Below are 23,397 nucleotides of genomic sequence, written 5' to 3' on the forward strand. Positions count from 1 at the left end.
GAAAATGCATGGATTTTTTACTTCTGGATGATTGTAAGTAAAATTTTCTCCATATGAAAACTGATTTTTTTTTTAATGATGAGTGATAAAATGTTAAAGACAGGCCTTTTGTGATCTCTGAGGTTGTTAATTGATTGTGTATGCTTTTGTTGAACCCGTCTGTTCACATTAATTATTTTTTTAAATATTTAATATCAGAATTTGTGGTGAAAAACTACACTACCCACGATGCTGTACAGGAAAAAAACTTTATTTTGTAAGCACAACGGTTTTTTTTAGCCCCGCCCACTTTCATGAAGTACCATAATTGATTCTCCCTACACTCTAAAAATTCTTTCATATTTAATATTAGTTCATTACATCACTAAAAGTTAATTTTTTGCATCAAATAAAAGTTTGTAATGTTGTGATTCTCCTTGTAGCTAGTTGGTTTGATTCATGGCTTATAATGCATTAACCAAAACATTTTTTAAATCCCTATATGGGAAAAATGATTGGAAAAATATTTATCAGTTAAGCTTAAAAACTGGGCAGGGACTAAAGTGGTCCATTTAGTTTCAGATTGGTGGAGATTTCTTTGCGGAATCATGGGTAATGTAGTTTCTCATTAAGAAATCCATTGTTAAACACGATTCTAAATAGAAATAATGTGAACAGTAAGCTTCAAACGAACGCATTTACAAATGATGAACAACCCTCAGAGTGTCTTAAAACGTTTAAGAGATATTAAAAATCCATTTGGAGAAAATAAATGGAGTTTTTTCTTTCACTTGTGCTCTTGAATGCTCATATCTCCCGTGAATTTGCTGCTTCATCCAGTTTCTGCAAGGAAAACGCTTCTTCTGACCAAAATCCGCCCCCTTGTTCGCTCAAATAAAGGCAGCATTATCAGACTGCGCTCTGGGTGCAGAAAGAACTGAATACATGTGCTTTTCTATGTTCATTTAGTTCAAATTGACCTCTTTTCCTCTAAATGTCCAACAGTCTTTCCACAATTAGTTTTTGATCCATTAAGAAAAAAAAAGTGGGAGAAAGAAGGCCTCTCCTTTCAGGTTGAAAGCAGGGGAATTCTGGGATGTGTTGCTAGTGGCGACCACAGGATGAACTTGAGGAACGTCAGCGAGAGCTTTGGCCAAAGCGGAGCTCAAATATATCTGCTCTTTGTTTCCCACAGACAGGAGAGAAGCTTATTTTAACGTTCCAGAGGTTGAAAGTGCACTGCCAGCGTCTCAGCGTTGCTATAAAAAGATTTATACCCAAAAAAATTAAAAACAACTCTGACTAAAATCCAAACACTAATCACATTTCATGGGTTTGTTCGGTTTGATTTAACTGGTGCTTCACCAATTATAAGCATCAGTTGATCGCTGTTATGTTTTATTGCAAAATCTTGACTTAATTTGCAGAATTAGATGAAGTTGCATTTATGAAACCTTCCTGTTGTGTTGAAAATATGGGTACTGGATTTGTGTTAGGGTCAAATTCCAGGCAATTTGCTAACAAGAACACCACGAAAAACTAAAAAAAGTCTTGTTTTGACATTCAAACCTCTATTGCAGCTTGTCAGAAGCTAAACAATATAAAATATGAGAAATTATGAACTATTGTAATTGTGAACAGTTCCCCACCTTTGTGTTACGGATCAGTTATATTCAAAATTAGTTGCACAAACAAAAAAATCTAAGCATTTCTTTGGTGTTTTCTGCACATTGAGGCACAAATAACTACAAATAAGAAAGAAGAGTATCTCTGTATAGTTTCTTTGTGTAAATTTGTACTTTGGAGTATAAAGCCATCAACATTTACATCAAGACAATTTTTCACTTTCAAGGATACCTTGAATCTTAAATTTAAATGAGTTAGCATGTATTTCATATTTTAGGCTTTGACAAGCCATGATAATGGCTTTTCTGAAACTTTTAGCTGTTTTTCAGTGTTGATTTTTGACGAATTGCATGAAAAACAAAAAAGGGGTCCGTTTCACCACCAAATTGTGTACAAGCTCTCCAAAACATATTTTCGTGTTGAAACTTAGCATGCTCATTCATTACCCCAAATGAGAAAAATCCACCAAATTTCAAGAACAAATAAATAGATTAACCAGTGTTTCAAACTGTTTTTAAAATCAAGTTTGGGTCAAATTGACTTGCAATACCATAGGAGGGTTTTAAAAACTGCAGTTTGGTTTGATAAGTAGTCATGTATTTCATATTTAAGTCTTTGAACAAACTACAGTAAAGGTGTTTTGAGACTCTTTGCTGTTTATCAAATTGTTGATGTTTGGGAAATCGCATGGAAACCAATGGGAGTCAGTTTTTACCCAAACACCACCGTAGTCACCAAATTGTCTTCAGCCTTCCTAAAACACATCGATGTCTTGAATCTCTGCATGCATGTTCAAGACACCAACTGAGAAAAATCCACCAAATTTGAAGAAGAAATAAATAGATTAACCAGAGTTTCAAGCTGTTTAAAAATCAAATATGGGTCAATAAACAATAAAACAATTAATTATGTATTTATGTTTTACATAATGTATTTTTAAAATAACGGTATATAATGTCATCTTATAGAGCACAGATTCCCTGCTGTAATATAATAATGTATATTTAAATACACTCTGGTCAAAATGTCTAAAGTACATTTTTTTTCTATGTCTGTTTCTTCCCGAGCCAAACCTTGATGGGGGCCGCTCTCCCGCGGCATGCTGGGAGTTTTCAGCTCGATCTGAGAGTGTGACGAGGCATGGCACGCCAGAGACACACCGGGACTGTCATCGACGGGAGCCCAGAGTTTGACAAACTGTTTCCCTCTTTTCCAGAGCCCGTCCCGTTCAAGAGCTCCGGCCGTCTGAATGGAGGCTTGTGTTTGTCCCGGACCTGCGACTCTCTCGCTCGGGAAACTTCACACGTGTCTAAATTACAGGTAAAGGCCACTCAGGACGAGGATGTTGAGCTGATTTAAAACAAGCAGACATCTGAGGCTCAGATTGCTTCACTGACTGGGTGGCCAGTGTGGAGGTTTAAGACAAAAACAGTAAATGTCTGCAAACTTGTATTGTTTTGTCCCAATAAAAGATAAAAAGTGAGTGTGGATGTGTGTGTATATATATATATATATATATATATATATATTAAAATAAAACAAGTAATGATAATAACTAATAATAAATAACTACGACGATTTCAACATAAACTTATTGCCATCTGATGTCATTTTCTTATTTATGTCATGTCAAGCATCTAATATTTAGAAGCAATAGATTGATTGTTTCCTCATTTCATGCTTTGCACAAATAATATGATTAAATATTCCCTAAAACACTAAAAAAGGGCAAGGCATGGCAAGTTTATGTAAATAGCAAACTTCAATGGTAATTCAAAGTGCTTTACATAAAAGCAAGTAAAATAATCATAAAAAAATCAACAAGGAATTTAAAAACATTTACATTTATTTAAAAACTGATTACAAATTAATTTAAAACAGTTAGAGATATGAAACAAATATATATATATAAAATACAGTGGAAAAAAAGGGAATAATTTGATATTACGTTTATAAAAAAATTGCTATATAATATTTAGAATTTTTAAAATCTAAAATATATTATTTATTATATAAATATATTTATATTGTATGTGGAGTGAATGTTTACTGTGAAGGTTTTATAGCCTTATTTCTACTTTATTTTCTAAAAATAAATAAATATGTTTAAGATGAATGAAACAATTTAGTCTTATATTTAATGAGTTATCATGCATTTCAAATTTTAGTTTTTGACAAACCTTAATTTCTACCTTAAAGGATGGCATTTAATATATTTAAATTTTAATCTTTAAATCTTAATAAATGTAATAAAAAAATTTTGTGAAAAAAAAAAACAACAACAAAAAAATATATATAATAATGCATTTATTATCTCTTAGATAAACATATATTTATGGTTGTATGTCCATATCCAGACACTAAACAGCTGGATCCGGACACAAGGAATTATTCCAGACTGTGCAGCGATTGTTTACTGTGAGGTTTTTACAGCCTTATTTCTGCTTTACACACAATGCATAAATACATGCATGAGCGAGAGTGTATTTGACATGGAAACTCTTCTCCTCAATGTATACCGTGTTTCAGTGCTGTTATGGAAAAGTAATTGCAGTAATTTTCTGGGGAATGACATGCCTCATGTGCTCAGGGGATTTCCCTGCAAAACGCCAATAGAAACACTTCAGAAACACTCTCACCTTTCCACAGAGAGCCGGTAGAGCGGCACACACACACACACACACACACAGTCAGTGCTTCTGTAGGTGGTTAAAGGAATATACAGGGTTGAATATGAGTGCAACTCTATTGAGAGTACTGTATTTGTGGCATGTAAGCAGGAGGTTTAAAAGCAGAAATGTGTTTTTGTTAAAGCACTAGCATGAATTATTCAGTAAAAAGTTTGTTATTTGATCTGGGAAGTTGTGTAAATCATCCTTTCTACTGTTTTCTATAATTCCTGTGGGTGGAAATTGTAGAAATAGACTTTATGTAAACCAGTAATTACATCACGTCCCATCATGCAAGAGTTTCCATGTCCATATATTAAGTTATTTATATAATAATATTTTTAAATAATAAATTATCAAACACATTTCATATCAATTTTTCCCCCATATTTTATTAATAAATATATATATATATTTAATATCACATAACTGTAAATAAACAAATAGATTTGGATTTTATATTAAAATATTTTATTTGTAAATTATTTTATTTATGTATTTTTATACGTATATTTATAAATAACGAAACAAATATTACCAATATTTATAATTTTATTTACATATTTATAAATGTATTTTTTATTTTAAAGATACAATTAAAGGGACAGTACACCCAAAAATTAAATTTCTGTCATTTAATTTCGCACTCTCAAGTCGTTCCAAACCTGTAAAACCATTGTTCGTCTACAGAACAACAACAACAAAAATAATTATGAGATCAGAGAGCTTTCTGATGACCCTGAATAGACAGCAACGCAACTGAAATGTTTTATGGCACGGAGTTGGACTCTTTTCTCTCAGAACTCAATCTGAACGGCTGGAGTTTGAGAAAACCTTCTACGTGACTAAAAGTAACCTGCACTTGAATAATAAAAGTGTGCTATTAGTGTACTTATTTTAAGCTTAAAATAGGAAAGTATGCTTTTAGTTGACTTTTTATGTACTTCTCAGAAATATACTTAAAATATCACTTAAGTATACTTGACTTATACTTAAAAAAGTCTAAATATATCTGTTTTCATTGTTATACGCTAGAGGGCGCTAGTACACATCTTCCGCACAGAATTTCCAAGAAAACACAAGTGAAGAAGAAAAAGAAACAGCAGATGCTAACACATGTAATCTAACACGATCATCTGACATGAAACGGCATCAAAACTGTAACGTTATGGAATAAAATGTGGACCGATGAAGAAGTAATAATTACAGTCCAACTTTGGGGTGTTGATCGACTCCTGATTCCAATTCATAGTCTTTTTTCAGCTTTTTGTTCAAAATGTTATTTCTTTTTTTATGAAACTTACCCACATTAAAGTGTTTTAAAAAGTAACGCACGAAGCTAGAATAAAATGTTTTAGTTCACAAGCAGATACTCTGTTCTTTCTTTAGAGTTTTGTATGTTCAGATATTCATATAACAAAATATATACACATTAAAACCTAAATAGGGACATAGTACTATACTTAAAGGATGATGTAAAGTTCACTAAAAGAAAACTTCTGAGTATACTTGCATATAAAGTATTTAACAGAGACTATACTTCAAAGTGTACGAAGTATTTAATTAGTAAATACTTAAAAATGTACTTGATCTTTACTTAAGTGTACTTAATAAAATAAACTTCTTTTTGGAAAGGTGAGCTTCAAATAGGAGTTTCCCATGAGTGGAACACGCTGGTGGTCATCGGGTGCTTTCTTTGTTTAAACGCTGGACAAATAACCAGAAAGTCCATGTGTCCTGCAGGAGGAAACACAAACACAGAGGGATTCAGGAATGTTTCCTATGACACACGGTCATCTCACGTCTGCAGACACACAGATGCCGCGGCAGGCCGCTCGTGCCAAAACCATTAACACAGTAAAGACTGGAGAACCAGCTCGGATTAAACCACAGCCGCTCGTCTGCAGGTAAAGTCCTGGCCTTCAAGAGTCTTAAAGGCAACCAAATAATGTATAAAAGCTTACAGGTGCATTATGGTAAAGAAAAATGTAACCTTAAATATAACATATAATGTCACATAAATTCTTAATGGTCCTTAAAAAAGGCTAGTGTTCTTGAAAATATAATAAATAACTAAATAAATAAGTGTGTGTGTGTGTGTGTGTGTGTGTGTTTCTTTTTGGGGAGAAATGAGCTCGAATTTCATAAAAAATAATTTTACAAAAATAGGAGTATCACTTAAATAGTCTTAATTGCTTGAAAATGTGAAACATATAATAATGTATTTTAATTATTATATGATTTTAAAGTTTAAATCAAAATTATAACTAAAGTAAATGCACAATAAAAATCATAAAACATATTAGTAAATAAATAATGGAGAGAAAATTATCTTAAATTTGACAAAAATGTGAAAAAAATATACTATAAAAATATGAAGAAAAAAAATAATTTGAAGGTAAAAGTGCATATGTAAATAAATGCAAAATCAATGCATAAAAAAAAATTAATTGTCATAAAAAATAATAATAAAAAAATCTTGATTGTCTTTAAAATAGGCTTAATTTTCTGGAAAACGTGAACAATGTAATTGAACGAATGAATAAATGAATAACACACACTATAAAAAAAAAGTACAACAACAATCAAATGCATAATAATAATAATGAGAAAATGGTCAAAACATGCTTAGATGTAGTAAAAATAATGTTACAAAAATAAGCGTAATCAAGCCTTGATACTTTTCCCCTTGTGATTTGAAGTTACATGTGTCCTGGCCATGGTTTGATGAGATTCACCAGCCGTGTGCATGCAGATGTTTCTGGCTGCGTGAGTGTGGATGAGAATAGATGTTTGGGCAGAATCTGGAGCGGCGAACGTCCCACCAGACAAGCTGAACACAAATAAACTGAGCTGCTGCTTTTGCTGAGGAGCGAAAGACAGATGGATAGAAGGAAACAGAGAGAAAGAGAGAAAGACGGGGCTGGTTTGGGGGTTGAAGGGTCAGACAGCAGGTTTATGGGCCGTGCATGACGCTTCACCAGACCGAACTATTCAAAGCAGCTCAGAGGAACTGTTCCACAGACGGAGATCAGACTCACACTGACTGAATAACTAAAGACTGCTAGTGGAATTAAATGTGTATTCGATATTTAAAGATTTGTTTCAAAAACATATATGCACATTTGCCGAATGCTGACAATATGCCTTTTATTAGACAGGGCAATTAAAAAGAGGAAAATTACGAATTAATGAAGAATTAAGAGGGAATGTTTTGTTCCTTAATGAATCAGAAGATTTGAACAAATTGGTTGAGTGAATGATTCAATTTGAACGAATCGGTTGAGTGAATGATTCAATGTTTCACTGATGAAAACAGTCACTTGTTTTGTTCCTTAATGAATCAGAACATTTGAACGAATCAGTTGAGTGAATGATTCAATTTCTCACTTATGAAAACAGCCACTTGTTTTGTTCCTTAATGAATCAGAAGATTTGAACGAATCGGTTGAGTGAACGATTCAATTTCTCACTTATGAAAACAGCCACTTGTTTTGTTCCTTAATGAATCAGAACATTTGAACGAATCGGTTGAGTGAACGATTCAATTTCTCACTTATGAAAACAGCCACTTGTTTTGTTCCTTAATGAATCAGAACATTTGAACGAATCGGTTGAGTGAACGATTCAATTTCTCACTTATGAAAACAGCCACTTGTTTTGTTCCTTAATGAATCAGAAGATTTGAACGAATCGGTTGAGTGAACGATTCAATTTCTCACTTAAGAAAACAGCCACTTGTTTTGTTCCTTAATGAATCAGAACATTTGAACGAATCGGTTGAGTGAATGATTCAATGTCTCACTGATGAAAGCAGTCACTTGTTTTGTTCCTTAATGAATCAGAAGATTTGAACGAATCAGTTGAGTGAACGATTTCATGTCTAACTGATAAAAACAGCCACTTGTTTTGTTCCTTAATGAATCAGAAGATTTGAACGAATCGGTTGAGTGAACGATTCAATTTCTCACTTATGAAAACAGCCACTTGTTTTGTTCCTTAATGAATCAGAAGATTTGAACGAATCGGTTAAGTGAATGATTCAATGTTTCACTAATAAAAACAGCCACTTGTTTTGTTCCTTAATGAATCAGAACATATGAACGAATCAGTTGAGTGAATGATTTCATGTCTAACTGATAAAAACAGCCACTTGTTTTGTTCCTTAATGAATCAGAACATTTGAACGAATCAGTTGAGTGAATGATTCAATGTTTCACTGATGAAAACAGTCACTTGTTTTGTTCCTTAATGAATCAGAACATTTGAACAAATCGGTTGAGTGAACGATTTCATGTCTAACTGATAAAAACAGCCACTTGTTTTGTTCCTTAATGAATCAGAACATTTTAACGAATCAGTTGAGTGAATGATTCAATGTCTCACTGATGAAAACAGTCACTTGTTTTGTTCCTTAATGAATCAGAACATTTGAACGAATCAGTTGAGTGAACGATTCAATTTCTCACTTATGAAAACAGCCACTTGTTTTGTTCCTTAATGAATCAGAAGATTTGAACGAATCGGTTGAGTGAACGATTCAATTTCTAACTTATGAAAACAGCCACTTGTTTTGTTCCTTAATGAATCAGAAGATTTGAACGAATCGGTTGAGTGAACGATTCAATTTCTCACTTATGAAAACAGCCACTTGTTTTGTTCCTTAATGAATCAGAACATTTTAACGAATCGGTTGAGTGAACGATTTAATGTCTAACTGATGAAAACAGTCACTTGTTTTGTTCCTTAATGAATCAGAACATTTGAACGAATCGGTTGAGTGAACGATTCAATTATTCACTTATGAAAACAGCCACTTGTTTTGTTCCTTAATGAATCAGAACATTTGAACGAATCGGTTGAGTGAACGATTCAATTATTCACTTATGAAAACAGCCACTTGTTTTGTTCCTTAATGAACCAGAACATTTGAATGAATCTGTTGAGTGAACGATTCAATGTCTTGTTAATGAAAACAGTCACAACTACTTAGCAACCACTTAGGACACCTTAGAAACCACATTGCAATACTCTAATTAACCTAATTTTATTGTTTTCCTCGCCAAGTCATAGATTGTATGATATAACTTCTAATTCTAATGCTTTATTTACAGTCATTTGCCTGACATCACCTCACACACAGACACACACACACACACACACACACACACACACACACATGCTGTTCATTACTCTGGCCTAAGACTCGTCTCTTTCCCTGTGTTAATGCAGTGACATCTCCCAGACTCCTCTGATGATGTTCCTCTTCTCATCCACGAAACTGGAGCTGCTTTAGTGCTTATCCTCAGCTCTTTTACCCCATATAACCCTCACCCGAAATCAGTGACCCGTCACAGCCCCTACAAGAAATATGTATGCAAATGAGTCAGTGAATAATTCACTCAACCCTTTTGTTCAAAAAAGCTGGTGAGAAGTGAACACACACACACACACACACACACACACGGAGCAGTGAGGAGCTATTTTTTGATGCGAAGCCCAAGGAGCATTTAGGGGCTTGGTGCTCAAGGGTCTCACCTCAGTCTTGGGACTGATGCTAAATGAAATCGCTGGTCATTCACTCCCCCACCTACTGTACAATCCCTTCCGGTACCAAGACTCAAACCTGCGACTTTTGGTTCCTACTCTTTAATCATTAGGCCACAACTGTTCTAAGAAAGAAGGGACTGTTTTTATTAGTGAGCCATTGAATCATTCACTCAATGTTTCATTCAAAAATGCTCACACAGAGCCTCTAAACAGTCTGAAATTGACTGATGGATCCAGCTCTTTAGTGGTGGAGGCCACTGAAATAAGCAGATATTACTGCTTCCCAGATGTCTGTTTTTTCCCTCTCCTTCTCCTTCGCTTGTAATGATTTTTTCAGGAGCAGCAGCTTTGATGCCGGTCATTTGAGCGTGTCACAGTTTTTCTCCTCACACGTTCCTTCAGTCTCTGTCCAGAGCCGGTCGGCTCCTGAGGGCTTTAGAGTTATAGCACATGGCACACGGGAATCGCTTTAAACATTCACGCTCTAAGCCAACTGCTAATGCATGCATTTAATGAAGTCCCAATGAGATGTCAGTGCAAATCCAGTGGAGTACGCAAAAGAAATGCATGTCTCTTCTGTAACTATGTTCCTGAGTTTATATCTCACAATTCCTACATTTTCCTCGCAATTCTGAGAAAAAAGTTTACATATTGCATTTTTTTTTTGCAATGGTGGAAACAGTTTTTTCAGCAGCACTGAGATTGTTTTAGTGCCAATCATCTGACCTGTCTTCATGTCGCTCCTCGCACCCAAGCAAACGCGTCGGCCTCAAATGATGTGTGAAGCAGACTGACAGTGATGTACTGTGACTCAATAACAAGTGTTCGCACGGCGTTCCAGATGATTTCACTGAAGGAAGTCTGCAATAACGAGCCAGAATCCATTTTTAGCAGCAGTGTCTTAAAGTAGGTCAGTTTTTACACTTGTCAGCGCTCTGTCATCTCATGAGGTCCTGAGTTTGAAGGGTTGGTCTTGGGGTATTTTGAGGCTAATCTATCGTTCTATCTATCTATAGTTCTATCTATCTATCTATCTATCTATCTATCTATCTATCTATCTATCTATCTATCTATCTATCTATCTATCTATCTATCTATAGATCTATCTATCTATCTATCTATCTATCTATCTATCTATCTATCTATCTATCTATCTATCTATCGTTCTATCGTTCTATCTATCTATAGTTCTATCTATCTATCTATCTATCTATCTATCTATCTATCTATCTATCGATCTATCGATCTATCTATCTATCTATCTATCTATCTATCTATCTATCTATCTATCTATCTATCTATCTATCTATCTATCGTTCTATCGTTCTATCTATCTATCGTTCTATCGTTCTATCGTTCTATCAATCTATCGTTCTATTGATCTATCTATCGTTCTATCGTTCTATCTATCTATCTATCTATCTATCTATCTATCTATCTATCTATCTATCTATCTATCTATCTATCTATCTATCTATCTATCGTTCTATCGATCTTTCTATCGATCTATCTATCGTTTTGTCGATCTATCGTTCTATCGATCGTTCTATCGTTCTATCGATCTATCTATCTATCTATCTATCTATCTATCTATCTATCTATCTATCTATCTATCTATCTATCTATCGTTCTATCGTTCTATCAATCTATCGTTCTATTGATCTATCTATCGTTCTATCGTTCTATCGTTCTATCGAGCTATCTATCTATCTATCTATCTATCTATCTATCTATCTATCTATCTATCTATCTATCTATCTATCTATCTATCTATCTATCTATCTATCTATCTATCTATCTATCTATCTATCGTTCTATCGATCTTTCTATCGATCTATCTATCGTTCTGTCGATCTATCGTTCTATCGATCGTTCTATCGTTCTATCGATCTATCGAGCTATCGTTCTATCGTTCTATCGAGCTATCTATCAATCTATCGTTCTATCATTCTATCGATCTATCGAGCTATCGTTCTATCAATCTATCGTTCTATCGATCTATCGTTCTATCGTTCTATCGATCTATCGTTCTATCAATCTATCGATCTGTCGTTCTATCGTTCTATCGATCTATCGTTCTATCGAGCTATCTATCTATCTATCTATCTATCTATCTATCTATCTATCTATCTATCTATCTATCTATCGTTCTATCGATCTATCTATCGTTCTATCGTTCTATCGATCTATCGAGCTATCGTTCTATCGATCTATCGTTCTATCGATCTATCGTTCTATCGATCTATCGTTCTATCGAGCTATCTATCGAGCTATCTATCGAGCTATCTATCTATCTATCTATCTATCTATCTATCTATCTATCTATCTATCTATCTATCGTTCTATCGTTCTATCGTTCTATCTATCTATCGTTCTATCGATCTCTAGAGCTATCGTTCTATCGATCTATCGTTCTATCGATCTATCGAGCTATCGTTCTATCGTTCTATTGAGCTATCGTTCTATCGATCTATCGTTCTATCATTCTATCGATCTATCGAGCTATCTATCGTTCTATCGATCTATCGTTCTATCGATCTATCTATCGATCTGTCGTTCTATCGATCTGTCGTTCTATCAATCTATCTATCTATCTATCTATCTATCTATCTATCTATCTATCTATCTATCTATCTATCTATCTATCTATCTATCTATCTATCGTTCTATCGATCGATCTATCGTTCTATCGTTCTATCGAGCTATCTATCGATCTATCGTTCTATCGATCTATCTATCTATCTATCTATCTATCTATCTATCTATCTATCTATCTATCTATCTATCGTTCTATCGATCTATCGTTCTATCGTTCTATCGATCTATCGAGCTATCGTTCTATCGATCTATCGAGCTATCGTTCTATCGTTCTTTTGAGCTATCGTTCTATCGTTCTATCGTTCTATCGAGCTATCTATCGATCTATCGTTCTATCATTCTATCGATCTATCGAGCTATCGTTCTATCGATCTATCGTTCTATCGATCTGTCGTTCTATCGATCTGTCGTTCTATCGTTCTATCGATCTATCGTTCTATCGATCTATCGTTCTATCGAGCTATCTATCGTTCTATCGTTCTATCGAGCTATCGATCTATCGTTCTATCGATCTATCGTTCTATCGTTCTATCGATCTATCGTTCTATCGTTCTATCGTTCTATCGTTCTATCGTTCTATCTATATATCGATCTATCGATCTATCGATCTATCGTTCTATCGTTCTATCGATCTATCGTTCTATCGATCTATCGTTCTATCGTTCTATCTATATATCGATCTATCGTTCTATCTATCTATCGTTCTATCGTTCTATCGATCTATCGAGCTATCGTTCTATCGAGCTATCGTTCTATCGTTCTATTGAGCTATCGTTCTATCGATCTATCGTTCTATCATTCTATCGATCTATCGAGCTATCTATCGTTCTATCGATCTATCGTTCTATCGATCTATCTATCGATCTGTCGTTCTATCGATCTGTCGTTCTATCAATCTATCTATCTATCTATCTATCTATCTATCTATCTATCTATCTATCTATCTATCTATCGATCGATCTATCGTTCTATCGTTCTATCGAGCTATCTATCGATCTATCGATCTATCTATCTATCTATCTATCTATCTATCTATCTATCTATCTATCTATCTATCTATCGTTCTATCGTTCTATCGATCTATCTATCGATCTATCGTTCTATCGTTCTATCGATCTATTGAGCTATCGTTCTATCGTTCTTTTGAGCTATCGTTCTATCGTTCTATCGTTCTATCGAGCTATCTATCGATCTATCGTTCTATCATTCTATCGATCTATCGAGCTATCGTTCTATCGATCTATCGTTCTATCGATCTATCATTCTATCGATCTATCTTTCGATCTGTCGTTCTATCGATCTGTCGTTCTATCGTTCTATCGATCTATCGTTCTATCGATCTATCGTTCTATCGAGCTATCTATCGTTCTATCGTTCTATCGAGCTATCGATCTATCATTCTATCGTTCTATCGATCTATCGTTCTATCGTTCTATCGATCTATCGTTCTATCGTTCTATCGATCTATCGTTCTATCGTTCTATCTATATATCGATCTATCGATCTATCGATCTATCGTTCTATCGTTCTATCGATCTATCGTTCTATCGATCTATCGTTCTATCGTTCTATCTATATATCGATCTATCGTTCTATCGATCTATCGTTCTATCGTTCTATCGTTCTATCCATATATCGATCTATCGTTCCTTCGTTCTATCGTTCTATCTCTTGAGAGAGAGATCAGTGAGCAGAAAGCATGTCTGTAGTGAATGTCAAATTAAAGTCTGTATTTCAGTCATTTTAAAGATATAACTTAATAAAAGTGGTCACTCATCAAACTTTATTTCACCGTTTGTTTTATGTAAACACAAAGCTTTGATACAGTGTATAAATATATGATAGAAATGACCGGCATGTTAAATTAACTTGTGTTTATTGCTCACGATTATTTTTATTGTTTAGATTGCTTTGGTATCATGTTTCGCATTTGAATGCTCGACACATTATAATAATCAATGCCAGAATCAAAGATGCAAATTAATTTTCTTTAATTCCCCAAGTAACTATTAAAAATAAAAGCTACTCATTTGATTGACGGTCTTGCTCATGTTATGCAACATAGTCACACAAAAAGTGTAGACTAGTAAGTAATCTAAAATATATATATATATATATATAGCAAAGCATGATGGGCAACCAGCCATTCCACAATATAATAAATGTGGTCTGTTAAGTCTTCTCAGTCTGCCAAAAGCATAAAAATATGTTGTTGTGGTTTTGTGCTGATGCTGTTTTCCAAAGCAACAGACCTTGGTGAATAAATAAGCATTTTTGGGTGACCTTTATCCTAATTTTACCCCCAAATCAGCCACCTCTAGTCTGAAATTACAATCCAAACACCTCCATCTGGCGTTCAGATGTAGACAAATAACTGAGCAGCAACTGCTGCATAAATGCTCCATTGAATAAAGAAGTAAAAACAGTTTCTGCTGGCGAGCATGGAACACAATCCACTTTCGCAGTTTTTATTTGCTGCATGGCCTCACGCAAACCGAGGAAAGGGAACGTGGCGATACGTTTTATCTGCAAACTCCTACTGCTGCTGGTTAATGTGAAACATACTCTGTCATAACAGACCGCTTCGCAGACCATTAGTGAATGATTGGGGAAAGCGTAATGGGTTTAAGAGCTGTGTGACATGACTCAGATGGGATCTGGCCCCCCGTCGGCTCCCACTGACTACTGTCTTTGTTTCAGCACGTCGTCTGCTACATGTTTGATTGTTCCTGTCTGCGTCATTTTAAAACTCAATTACACATGGATTATTTGAACTAAAATGCATGTTTTCTGTTTTTGGTGGAAGGGGTCAAATCGCGGCTTTTTGCTAACTGCGCTCGATCTCGACCCGCCTCGGTGCCGACACACTTTTTATTAGACAAACACAGCAGAAGTTTCAGCTGTACTTGAGCCCCGTGAACATGAAATGCATTTAGCATTTGCTATGGAGATTTCTAAGTGTGGGTCCATTCTAATCAAATTGAGCTTGACTGCTGTTTAGAGTTTGGCTGCATAACACAATCACCAAATTATATGCTCACGCTTCATTACCTTTAAAATCAGCAGTGCATTAACCCGAAAAACACTCAAATTTAGGCCTAAATGTGAGATTGATGTATTTGCATATCAAACTTTGATTGCACAGTTTTAACATAAACTCATAAACGTATGCATTGTTTAGTTTGACTGAATGTTTCAGTCAAACGTTCATCAAATGGGTCAGATCTCTCTATTATGGTTTTTTTAAATACACAATATTATTCACCAATAAATTAAATCTCATGCAGTTTTACTAATTGAATAATGCATGCACATTATGATCACATAATGGTCTTTAGAGACTGTATATGTGTCAGGGATACGCAGGATTCAGTAGCAGGTGACAAAAAGTTTATTTAGCCCTCACTGGGCAAAAAGGGAAAACAAAAGAATGATCACTCCACAGGGCAAAAAGAAACCTCTCATGTGTTCAGAGACTAGACACACAGACAACAAGACAAAAACACAGCAACACAGACCTAAGTCATGACAACATGTATATGTTTCATTCTTATCTGCAGGAATTTCCCTGAAGTTTAATAGCTTGCATACAGGGCGTGTTCAAATCACATAATAAACAAACAAACAAATAAAAAAATAAAATAAATGTTACTGCTTTAATTATTGGGGGTTGTTCAAATCACATGATAATAAATAAATTAAAATATATACATGTAATAAGTTTAACACTTTGGTCAAAGGAGTTTGTTCAACTCCCAATAAATGGTAATAACAACAATAATAATAAAAATTAATAATTAAACATAAATATGAAAAGTTTAATGCTTTAGTTGTAAGGGTTTTAAATCCCACACAAAAAAAATCATTAATTAATTTAATATTTATTAAACAATAAATAGGTTTAATATTTTGGTTTAGTTTAAATAAATAATAACAATAAACAATTAAACAAATATAGTAAGTTCAATACTTTGCTTATAGGGTTTGTTCAAATCACATGATAATAAACAACAATAATAGTAATAAAAAATAATTAAATATGATGAGTTTATTTCTTTGGTTATAGGAGCTTGTTCAAGTCAGAATAATAATAATTATAATAATAATAATAAACACAATATATATAATATACACAATATATAAATATATGTTTAATTAGATAGATAGATAGATAGATAGATAGATAGATAGATAGATAGGTGAGTGCATTTCTGGCATGTTAACATCCAAAAGATTATCACAAATATGACATTTTATGCAAGAAAAAAGTTTTCTCAGCAGCTAGTTATTCTCAGAGCTGATAGTTTAGTTGATGAATAAGTTAGTTTGTGTGTATGCTACCATGATGGAGAAGGACAGGACGTCTGCACAGGACACACAACCCTTTACTTTGACATTTAATACCTGATAATGTGCTTAAATTTAACATTGGTCCAGCCTGTGAGCTCTGATCTCGTCACAAATTAAAACATGCTGACCAAACACTAACCAAGACCACTAATTGTAAGTGATTACTGTGCATTTACACCATAATAATTAGCTGACGGCTCAATTTTCTTATGAATCTATATCTGATTTTTTTCTGTGTGTAACGCGATGTGCGGGTTAGTAATTGAAAAGGGCGGCCAGATGTATGTGTAGAGCCTCATTCATTTCACTTGGACACTCTGTGATTTGAGAAAACAATTTGAAGTCTTTGGTTAACCACTGTAAGCACACCGTACATGTATAATGTACTTAAGGGGGAAACATGGTTTCCTTCTGAAAAATGAATTTGTGCAGCACGGCCCCTGACTGTGCTGCATGTCGCAGCTTTTTTTTGCAGGAAATGTGCAGGACGCTGAACAGAGGGAAGTGTGTGTGACACGGCGTGTGCTTATATAAAGAGTTGGATTTCTCACAAAGCACTTGTTTTTGTGCTTTTCTGGCCTGAGTAGCTTTGTGTGAGTGCATTACAAGTTAAGTCATTTTTATGACGTTGAGTTCAGTTTCAGTGTTGTAAAATTTATAAATTATGAAACATTTTCAATTTCAGAAAACAAAAGTGTCACTATTCAGTTCAATTTACTTAATCACTTATGAAACAAAATAAATTTTAGCAGCTCTACAGAAAACTAGAAACTCAGAATTGTGAGATATAAACTCAGAATTGTGAGATATAAACTCAGAATTGCGTCATATAAACAGAATTGTGAGATATAAACTCAGAATTATGAGATATAAACAGAATTGTGAGATATAAACTCAGAATTATGAGATATAAAACAGAATTGTGAGATATAAACTCAGAATTGTGAGATATAAACTCTGAATTATGAGATATAAACAGAATTGTGAGATATAAACTCTGAATTATGAGATATAAACAGAATTGTGAGATATAAACTCTGAATTATGAGATATAAACTGAATTGTGAGATATAAACTCTGAATTATGAGATATAAACTGAATTGTGAGATATAAACTCTGAATTATGAGATATAAACTGAATTGTGAGATATAAACTCAGAATTATGAGATATAAACAGAATTGTGAGATATAAACTCAGAATTGTGAGATATAAACTCTGAATTATGAGATATAAACTGAATTGTGAGATATAAACTCTGAATTATGAGATATAAACTGAATTGTGAGATATAAACTCTGAATTATGAGATATAAACTGAATTGTGAGATATAAACTCTGAATTATGAGATATAAACTGAATTGTGAGATATAAACTCAGAATTATGAGATATAAAACAGAATTGTGAGATATAAACTCAGAATTGTGAGATATAAACTCTGAATTATGAGATATAAACTGAATTGTGAGATATAAACTCAGAATTGTGAGATATAAACTCTGAATTATGAGATATAAACTGAATTGTGAGATATAAACTCTGAATTATGAGATATAAACTGAATTGTGAGATATAAACTCTGAATTATGAGATATAAACTGAATTGTGAGATATAAACTCTGAATTATGAGATATAAACTGAATTGTGAGATATAAACTCTGAATTATGAGATATAAACTGAATTGTGAGATATAAACTCAGAATTATGAGATATAAAACAGAATTGTGAGATATAAACTGAATAGTGAGATATAAACTCAGAATTATGAGATATAAACAGAATTGTGAGATATAAACTCAGAATTATGAGATATAAAACAGAATTGTGAGATATAAACTCAGAATTATGAGATATAAAACAGAATTGCGAGATATAAACTGAATAGTGAGATATAAACTCAGAATTACGATATATGAACAGAATTGTGAGATATAAACTCAGAATTATGAGATATAAAACAGAATTGTGAGATATAAACTCAGAATTACGAGATATAAACTGAATAGTGAGATATAAACTCAGAATTACGAGATATAAACTGAATTGTGAGATATAAACTCAGAATTATGAGATATAAAACAGAATTGTGAGATATAAACTCAGAATTATGAGATATAAAACAGAATTGCGAGATATAAACTAAATAGTGAGATATAAACTCAGAATTACGAGATATAAACAGAATTGTGAGATATAAACTCAGAATTATGAGATATAAAACAGAATTGTGAGATATAAACTCAGAATTATGAGATATAAACTGAATTGTGAGATATAAACTCTGAATTATGAGATATAAACTGAATTGTGAGATATAAACTCAGAATTATGAGATATAAAACAGAATTGTGAGATATAAACTGAATAGTGAGATATAAACTCAGAATTACGAGATATAAACAGAATTGTGAGATATAAACTCAGAATTATGAGATATAAAACAGAATTGTGAGATATAAACTCAGAATTATGAGATATAAACAGAATTGTGAGATATAAACTCAGAATTATGAGATATAGAACAGAATTGCGAGATATAAACTGAATAGTGAGATATAAACTCAGAATTACGAGATATAAACAGAATTGCGTGATATAAACTCAGAATTACGAGATATAAACAGAATTGTGAGATATAAACTCAGAATTACGAGATATAAAACAGAATTGTGAGATATAAACTCAGAATTACGAGATATAAACAGAATTGTGAGATATAAACTCAGAATTATGAGATATAAACAGAATTGTGAGATATAAACTCAGAATTACGAGATATAAACAGAATTGTGAGATATAAACTCAGAATTACGAGATATAAACAGAATTGCGTGATATAAACTCAGAATTACGAGATATAAACAGAATTGTGAGATATAAACTCAGAATTACGAGATATAAACAGAATTGCGTGATATAAATTCAGAATTGTGCAATATAAACAATTGCAAGAAATAAACTCAGAATTGCAAGATATAAACAAAATTGCACAATATAAACTCAGAATTGTGCAATATAAACAATTGCGAGATATTAACACAGAATTGTGTGATATAAACTAAGAATTGCGCAATATAAATAGAATTGCATGATATAAACTCAGAATTGTGCAATATAAAAAATTGCGAGATATTAACACAGAATTGTGAGATATAAACTCAGAATTACGAGATATAAACAGAATTGTGTGATATAAACTCAGAATTGTGCAATATAAACAATTGCGAGATATTAACACAGAATTGTGAGATATAAACTCAGAATTACGAGATATAAACAGAATTGTGTGATATAAACTCAGAATTGTGCAATATAAAAAATTGCGAGATATTAACACAGAATTGTGAGATATAAACTCAGAATTACGAGATATAAACAGAATTGTGTGATATAAACTCAGAATTGTGCAATATAAACAATTGCGAGATATTAACACAGAATTGTGTGATATAAACTCAGTATTGCGCAATATAAATAGAATTGCATGATATAAACTCAGAATTGTGCAATATAAAAAATTGCGAGATATTAACACAGAATTGTGAGATATAAACTCAGAATTATGAGATATAAACTGAATTGTGAGATATAAACTCAGAATTGTGAGATATAAACTCTGAATTATGAGATATAAACTGAATTGTGAGATATAAACTCTGAATTATGAGATATAAACTGAATTGTGAGATATAAACTCTGAATTATGAGATATAAACTGAATTGTGAGATATAAACTCTGAATTATGAGATATAAACTGAATTGTGAGATATAAACTCTGAATTATGAGATATAAACTGAATTGTGAGATATAAACTCAGAATTATGAGATATAAAACAGAATTGTGAGATATAAACTGAATAGTGAGATATAAACTCAGAATTATGAGATATAAACAGAATTGTGAGATATAAACTCAGAATTATGAGATATAAAACAGAATTGTGAGATATAAACTCAGAATTATGAGATATAAAACAGAATTGCGAGATATAAACTGAATAGTGAGATATAAACTCAGAATTACGATATATGAACAGAATTGTGAGATATAAACTCAGAATTATGAGATATAAAACAGAATTGTGAGATATAAACTCAGAATTACGAGATATAAACTGAATAGTGAGATATAAACTCAGAATTACGAGATATAAACTGAATTGTGAGATATAAACTCAGAATTATGAGATATAAAATAATTGCAATATAAACAATTGCGAGATATTAACACAGAATTGTGTGATATAAACTCAGTATTGCGCAATATAAATAGAATTGCATGATATAAACTCAGAATTGTGCAATATAAAAAATTGCGAGATATTAACACAGAATTGTGAGATATAAACTCAGAATTATGAGATATAAACTGAATTGTGAGATATAAACTCAGAATTGTGAGATATAAACTCTGAATTATGAGATATAAACTGAATTGTGAGATATAAACTCTGAATTATGAGATATAAACTGAATTGTGAGATATAAACTCTGAATTATGAGATATAAACTGAATTGTGAGATATAAACTCTGAATTATGAGATATAAACTGAATTGTGAGATATAAACTCTGAATTATGAGATATAAACTGAATTGTGAGATATAAACTCAGAATTATGAGATATAAAACAGAATTGTGAGATATAAACTGAATAGTGAGATATAAACTCAGAATTATGAGATATAAACAGAATTGTGAGATATAAACTCAGAATTATGAGATATAAAACAGAATTGTGAGATATAAACTCAGAATTATGAGATATAAAACAGAATTGCGAGATATAAACTGAATAGTGAGATATAAACTCAGAATTACGATATATGAACAGAATTGTGAGATATAAACTCAGAATTATGAGATATAAAACAGAATTGTGAGATATAAACTCAGAATTACGAGATATAAACTGAATAGTGAGATATAAACTCAGAATTACGAGATATAAACTGAATTGTGAGATATAAACTCAGAATTATGAGATATAAAACAGAATTGTGAGATATAAACTCAGAATTATGAGATATAAAACAGAATTGCGAGATATAAACTAAATAGTGAGATATAAACTCAGAATTACGAGATATAAACAGAATTGTGAGATATAAACTCAGAATTATGAGATATAAAACAGAATTGTGAGATATAAACTCAGAATTATGAGATATAAACTGAATTGTGAGATATAAACTCTGAATTATGAGATATAAACTGAATTGTGAGATATAAACTCAGAATTATGAGATATAAAACAGAATTGTGAGATATAAACTGAATAGTGAGATATAAACTCAGAATTACGAGATATAAACAGAATTGTGAGATATAAACTCAGAATTATGAGATATAAAACAGAATTGTGAGATATAAACTCAGAATTATGAGATATAAACAGAATTGTGAGATATAAACTCAGAATTATGAGATATAGAACAGAATTGCGAGATATAAACTGAATAGTGAGATATAAACTCAGAATTACGAGATATAAACAGAATTGTGAGATATAAACTCAGAATTACGAGATATAAAACAGAATTGTGAGATATAAACTCAGAATTACGAGATATAAACAGAATTGTGAGATATAAACTCAGAATTATGAGATATAAACAGAATTGTGAGATATAAACTCAGAATTACGAGATATAAACAGAATTGTGAGATATAAACTCAGAATTACGAGATATAAACAGAATTGCGTGATATAAACTCAGAATTACGAGATATAAACAGAATTGTGAGATATAAACTCAGAATTACGAGATATAAACAGAATTGCGTGATATAAATTCAGAATTGTGCAATATAAACAATTGCAAGAAATAAACTCAGAATTGCAAGATATAAACAAAATTGCACAATATAAACTCAGAATTGTGCAATATAAACAATTGCGAGATATTAACACAGAATTGTGTGATATAAACTAAGAATTGCGCAATATAAATAGAATTGCATGATATAAACTCAGAATTGTGCAATATAAAAAATTGCGAGATATTAACACAGAATTGTGAGATATAAACTCAGAATTACGAGATATAAACAGAATTGTGTGATATAAACTCAGAATTGTGCAATATAAACAATTGCGAGATATTAACACAGAATTGTGAGATATAAACTCAGAATTACGAGATATAAACAGAATTGTGTGATATAAACTCAGAATTGTGCAATATAAAAAATTGCGAGATATTAACACAGAATTGTGAGATATAAACTCAGAATTACGAGATATAAACAGAATTGTGTGATATAAACTCAGAATTTTGCAATATAAACAATTGCGAGATATTAACACAGAATTGTGTGATATAAACTCAGTATTGCGCAATATAAATAGAATTGCATGATATAAACTCAGAATTGTGCAATATAAAAAATTGCGAGATATTAACACAGAATTGTGAGATATAAACTCAGAATTACGAGATATAAACAGAATTGTGTGATATAAACTCAGAATTGTGCAATATAAACAATTGCGAGATATTAACACAGAATTGTGTGATATAAACTAAGAATTGTGCAATATAAATAGAATTGCATGATATAAACTCAGAATTGTGCAATATAAAAAATTGCGAGATATTAACACAGAATTGTGAGA

The 23,397-nt window shown here is 32.3% G+C and overlaps 1 protein-coding gene across 1 annotated transcript in view; it reads left to right on the top strand.

Moving 5' to 3' along the window:
- The first annotated feature begins 6,036 nt into the window (after positions 1–6,036).
- Positions 6,037–23,397, top strand: part of LOC132099298 (parathyroid hormone-related protein-like) — a 91,950-nt gene continuing 74,589 nt past the window's right edge. Inside the window, exon 1 of the mRNA XM_059505732.1 lies at positions 6,037–6,181. The gene's annotated coding sequence lies outside the window, so the exon portion shown is untranslated. The remainder of the gene's footprint in view (positions 6,182–23,397) is intronic.

This window comes from Carassius carassius, chromosome 22 (assembly GCF_963082965.1).
Source record: "Carassius carassius chromosome 22, fCarCar2.1, whole genome shotgun sequence".
NCBI classification, from domain to species: Eukaryota; Metazoa; Chordata; class Actinopteri; order Cypriniformes; family Cyprinidae; genus Carassius; species Carassius carassius.